Genomic DNA, 6,374 nt, shown 5'->3' with positions numbered 1-6,374 from the left:
TGGAAACCTACTCTTCTTCCAAAGATTTTTATAATTAAATCATTTGACCAATTTTTATAAATTCCTTCCTTATCTGATGAGGATATGGGAATGAAGACATCTGTGTCAAGAGTATTTTCGGATTCATCTTCTAGGACTAGGATCTCAAAGTTTTCTTGAACCCTTATGTGACTCTCATCTTGCGACTCATTAAGACAAGATTTATGTTTTTCTAAGAAGGATACCCCCACTTCTTTGGTTTGTGTTAGAGGATTCTGATTTTGGTTCTCTTTAGGATTCTTCTTTGCTATGGCTTGTTGTTTTTCTCTTTCAATGTCCAGATCCATCGGTGTCAATATGCAAAGTCGTAGAGGGCAAGAGACTTGGCAGTAAGGCGTAGGAGATTAGGGTTTCCTATGTTATTCTTAGCTATCTTAGAGAGAAGGAGGAGGTTCTCTCTCTAACCCATTGTTTCTACTCTATATTTGTTTGAAAGTTAAAAAGTAGTAATGTAGCTAAACCAATTCTTCTCTGCAAAGGTTAGAGCCTATGAACGTTGCACGTAAAATTTAAAATTTATCTTCTGTATTAGAAAGTTACAAATTGAAAGTAGCACTTCTCTAAGTTGTCAATACACATCATGATTACTTATTTCACATGTACCATTCATTTTACTTTTCTCTTCACTCAATTAGATATGTCAAAATGCATGAGTCTATAGTAAGGTACATGTCATGACACATAAATAAGATTACAAAGAAATAAATAATAAATATATTATGTATAATAAAATTCAGTAACAATGATAGTATGAAAATGCGATCTGGACCGTTCCTGATAATCCCATATGCGTCAACCTTATGGTAAATTTATTTGTTAGAGAACATTTTGTGTTAATTTTGGTGAAAACCTACTTTGGCTTTTTTTATTTATTTCCAGAACACATTTTAGTTTGAGTCGTAGTAATTTACAAATGATAAAACACCTATTGGAAAATTTTACTCAACCACTTGAAAGCAAACAACACAACATGGAAATCACATTCATAAGGCTACGAGAAATATCATGTGTCAATAGCTAAAAACTTGCCCTTAAACACAAAATATATCCCAATATAATCCCTATTCACTCAATATTTAGAAATTTTGAAGCAGAAATAAATAAGAAAATCCACGAAATACTCATCACTAAAATAATAATGTGAATAAAGCCTTATCTACTTTAAATAAATGACAGAGATATTCATGTCCTATCTAATCCTTTGATTGCTCGGATTTAGCTTCTGCTTCTTTCATCTTATTATTTTCTTTGCTCTTTTTAAAATTATATATTTAACAAAAATAAAACAATATATAATTTTATTGTCACGACCCAAAATCAACCCGTCGTGATGGCGCCTATCATAGTACTATGCAAGCCGACTACTCATATATTTCCAACACTTTAAATCTTTGAAAGATACGAAAACAGTTTAATTAAAGGAAAATCGTCTAAAAATAGGATAGGAAGTCATAACTCAATACATAATCTCTCCCAAAATCGGGGTATCACCGAGTACATGAGCATCTACATAAAGATATAATCTGATACACCGTCTAGAAAATAAAACTAAAAAATAAAATGAAATATAAGGGAGGAGAGTCAAGGTCTACGAACGCCAAGCAACTACCTCGAAGATCTTCGAAGGTCCGGACTCCGCAACACAGCAACCGCCGTGACCAGAAGCACCTGGATCTACACACGAGGTGCAGGGTGTAGCGTGAGTACAACCAACTCAATAAGTAACAAATTTAACTTTTGGACTGAAAGTAGTGACGAACTCAGCAGGTACAGTTCAATATAGAAATAACAATACAGAAATGTAGGCATGCTTTCACGTTCATCAAATAAAAATTCAATACAAGTAAAATAGGTCAACTCTTAATGATATGACGGATATGATATTTTTATACCTACATGCCATTGTATATGTTGTATATGGTACACTACAATGGAAGCCTCGCGTACTCACACTCTAGGGGTACTCGGTCACTCAATATAGTACGGGGCAGGTTCAGCCCAAGGAACTCTATCCCGAATATAAATGTATAGGGCAACTCCATGGTCAAGGAACTCCATCCCAAATGTGAATATATAGGGTAACTCCATGCCAGGGAACTCCATCCCAAATATAATATCCACTGCACTCACTGTGGGGGTGCAGACTCCGAAGGGGCTCCTTCAGCCCAAGCGCTATAATAAACCAGATCTAGGCATAAGTAAATGAAAATATGTTGCGGTGTGCAGTCCGATCCCTAAATTAGCACTCACAATCAGGCACTCGGCCTTGCTCAGTCATTAATCTCTACAGTCTCTTGGGCTCACAACGCTCATAGTAAGCAGCCCCAATTAATAATGCAAGATGTAACAATGTACAAATACAGAGACTAAGATATGATATGAATTATGAATACGACTGAGTACATGACTGAAATTAAATAATTAACTCAACATCAAGGAATGACCATTGTGGGTCCCAACAGTACCAGCATATAGCCTAAACATGATTTTTAGTATAAATTACAGCTTAGGTCCTCTAACACATGGAGTACGGTAAAAGTGTTCAGTTAAGGAAGCTACACAATTTCCATGAAATCGACTAATTCACAGTTTACACGGTACACACCCATATGCTCGTCACCTAGCATGCACATCACCTCAATATCAATCTCATAACACGTAATTTGGGGTTTCATACCCTCAAAACCAAGTATAGAAGTGTTACTTACCTCAGGTCGTGCAAATCCTTTCTCCGACAAGACCTTGCCTCGCGAAACGGCCTCCAAATCCCTCGAATCTAGTCACAAACAGTTCGATACAATCAACACGAGCTAAAGGAATAAATTCCATAAGAAAATACTAAACTTTTAATCAAAAGTTAAAAAGTCAACTCAAAAGTCGGCCCCCGGGCCCACGTCTCGGAATCGGATAAAAGTCACAAAATTCGAACACCCATTCAACTACGAGTCCACCCATACCAACATTACTCAAATCCGATACCAAAATCGCGATCGAACATCAAAATTCGGCCTAAACACTTTCCTCTATTTCTTCCCAATTTTCCACCCTAAATCACTAATTTAATGATGAAATCAAAGACATAAACATGGAATTTAACCAAAACTAAGTAGGAATCACTTACCCCTATCACCCACTTGAAAATCTCTCCAATAATCGCCTCCCACCTAGCTCCCAAAATCAAATTGTGAAAAATGAACTCAAACCCTCATTTTTGAATTTTAACACTACTGGCTAGTGATTACTCTTCGCGATCGCGGAAAGTCCCTCTCAATCACGAAGAACAAAACAAAGCTGCCCCCAAAAATGGCCTTCGCGAACGCGGAACTCTGCCTCTTCATAACTACGCAATCGCGTCCACCCTCACGCGACTGCGAAGCACAAACCCGTGTGAACCAACTGCCTCTTCTCCTCTTCGCGAATGCGGCTATGCCCACGCGTTCATGATTTACTGCTTGGACATCCTACGCTATCGTGTACCCTACTTTGCGAACACATAGAGAAAAAATCACCACTTCCCAAAACAAGCCTACACGATCGCGTATAAGGAAACCAGATACATACACCAGAAAATCTGCTGCCATAACACCAAGTCGAAAATTGATCCGTTAACCATCCGAAACTCACTCGAGGCCCCCAGGACCTCAACCAAACATACCAACAAATCCCAAAATATCATACGAACTTAGTCGAGCCTTAAAATCACACTAAACGACGCTAAAACCACGAATCACACGCCAATTCAAGCCTATTAAAACTAAGGAATTTCAACTTCTACAAACGATGCTGAAACCTATCAAATCAATCCGATTGACATCAAATTTTGCCCACAAGTCACAAATGATACCACGGACCTACTCCAACTCCCGAAACCCCAATCTAAGCCCAGTAATCACAAGGTCCACTCTCGATCAAACTTTCAAGTTTCTAGCTTTCGCCATTTCAAGCCTAATTCAACTATGGACCTCCAAATCACAAGTCGAACATACTCTTAAGTCTAAAATCACTCAACGGAGCTAACGTAACCACCAAAACTCTATTCTGGAGTCGTTTACATACAAGTCAATATCTGGTCAACCATTTCAACTTAAGCTTTCAACCTTGAGATTAAGTGTCTTACTGAAACCGGCTTGGACCCGAACCAACTATACCGACAAGTCACATAGAAGCTATAAAGCATAAAATGAGTAGTAAATGGGAGAACGGGACTATAACTCTTAAAAGGACCGTCGTTACATTTATAGGCCAAATACAAAACTTTCGAAACATAACTATTAACTCCAAATTTCATCCAATTAGCGAACAGTTTTCCAACAATGCGAGCATCCAAAGTACATGAGACAATTTCATCCAAAGTACGTGCAGTCTAAAAACCATAGGAAAATAACACTTCATTTCTGTGTAATGTCGACATAAACCATGTTATACCTTCCTTGTGAACTCATATAACTGGAAGTCAGTCACAAAATCCAAAGCTGTTAAACTTCATATATGCACCCTTTGAATCCACACGATCTGTTTCTGAAGATAATTACGGTCAGTCGCATCCAACTGAGACATATGGGAGAATGAAGAATGTTTTTGTTAATAATGTAACCCTAAACCACTATTAAAATATAACCAAAATAAACAGCAATATAAAAATAAGTTGTTACAAAAGTTCAAGGTTGACAAAGCTACAGAAGATCCATCTGAATGCATGGGGAGATGAGATCCTAATGGCTGCTAATGGTGGCTGAGAAATGAGGCTTTGCAGGCACTCTCTTTATACCAACTTTAACTTTAAAATTGGGGAAATAAAGAAGACGGAGTTATGGCTTATATTTTGAAACGACGCAAAGACGGAGTTATGGCTTGTATTTTGAAACGACGCTTTTATTCCTCTTTCACTGTTCTTAACGGAGGTACATTTAATTGAGTATTCAGAAGAGGTGCCTTTTTTATTTAATATTAATTAAGTGTTGTATTAAAATGAGAGGATAGATCTTAAAAAAAGGAGATAATAGGAATCAGAGTCAAGTCACATTTTCCCTCAATTATAAATATATAGACTATTCGGTTTTGGTTTTAGAAAAGTGCAATCCACTCCTAACCAAAATAAGTTTGGTTTGGTTAGATTTTCTTTTTCCGGTTAAATTTTTTCAGTTTGGTTATTCGGTTATGTCATATAAGATAATTAACATATCGAATATTTGTCTTTTATGGTGAGAAAATAGATTTTATAGAGAATGAGAAGTAATAATATTAAATTTCTTCAATAATTTTTTTAATATTAGTAATGGATAAAATTTTAAAATATATTTTTTAAATATAGCATGTCCAAACATAAAATTCAAAATCTAAATCGAAATTCCAATTCAAAGGAGAATAATTCGTGCTTGAAAATATTAAAACCAGAACAAACATGGCAAAAAGGCCTACTCGCCACTTAAACATGTATCTAATTGCTAACCCGGTAGATAAATTTATAATTTTCTTATTTGAACGCCTCAACTTGACGAAATAAATATTAATAAATAATTTTGACGGTTGACTATGCTTATGTGGCAATGACAGAGGTAATTTGGATAAAATGTGTGCCAATCATGCAAAAAATAAGCGTGAGTACAATATTTTGATTTTTAAAAAAATTACTAAAATTAAAAGGAAAAATTAAAAAAATAAAAAAGAAAAGGGAAAAATCACTCTGTTGCCCATTCATGTTAGAGAGAGCTTAAATTAAAGTAAATGCATGAAACAGAATTAGTCGCATATTTTAAAATATTTAAAGAAAGAAAAGGCATGAAATAAAATTAGTCGCATATTCAAAAAAAATTAAAGAAGGTATTTTTAGTTTATTAATCATACTTGATAGGGTAGGTAAATAAATAGTATTCAACAATCTACATGGTACCCTCACATTGTTCCCTTCTTAATAACTTTCACCCTATAGATTATTGGGAAAATTGACATTTGATTTGTAAATTGATCTTGGTTGCCGGCCATCTAGAATGACATTCGGGGGGAGGGGGGGGAGGGGGGGGATGACACTTTTGCTTAGTTTCTGAAGTAAGTCTCGGGGAAAGAGGAAGTTTCTGTATGTCAGGTTGTATGCCAATACTCTAAGTTGCCCCAATCATTCGATGCATGGGTACCCAAGTCGAATTGCTTGTTTGGATTTCAACTAAAGAAAGGTCGCCATCTCCGTCTACTGCTTCAGATGTAACTGCGAAGAAATTAGGATTGGAGCCTTTGTCCACCTTAAATAAGATATTTGTGTTGTAATTATATGCTACCCTGTATGGATCAATGAAAATAGAAGAAATTAATGCATTAGCGGGTGTTCCTCGGAAGGAAAA

This window comes from Nicotiana tomentosiformis, chromosome 2 (genome assembly GCF_000390325.3).
Source record: "Nicotiana tomentosiformis chromosome 2, ASM39032v3, whole genome shotgun sequence".
NCBI classification, from domain to species: Eukaryota; Viridiplantae; Streptophyta; class Magnoliopsida; order Solanales; family Solanaceae; genus Nicotiana; species Nicotiana tomentosiformis.
This window is presented reverse-complemented; position numbering follows the sequence as displayed.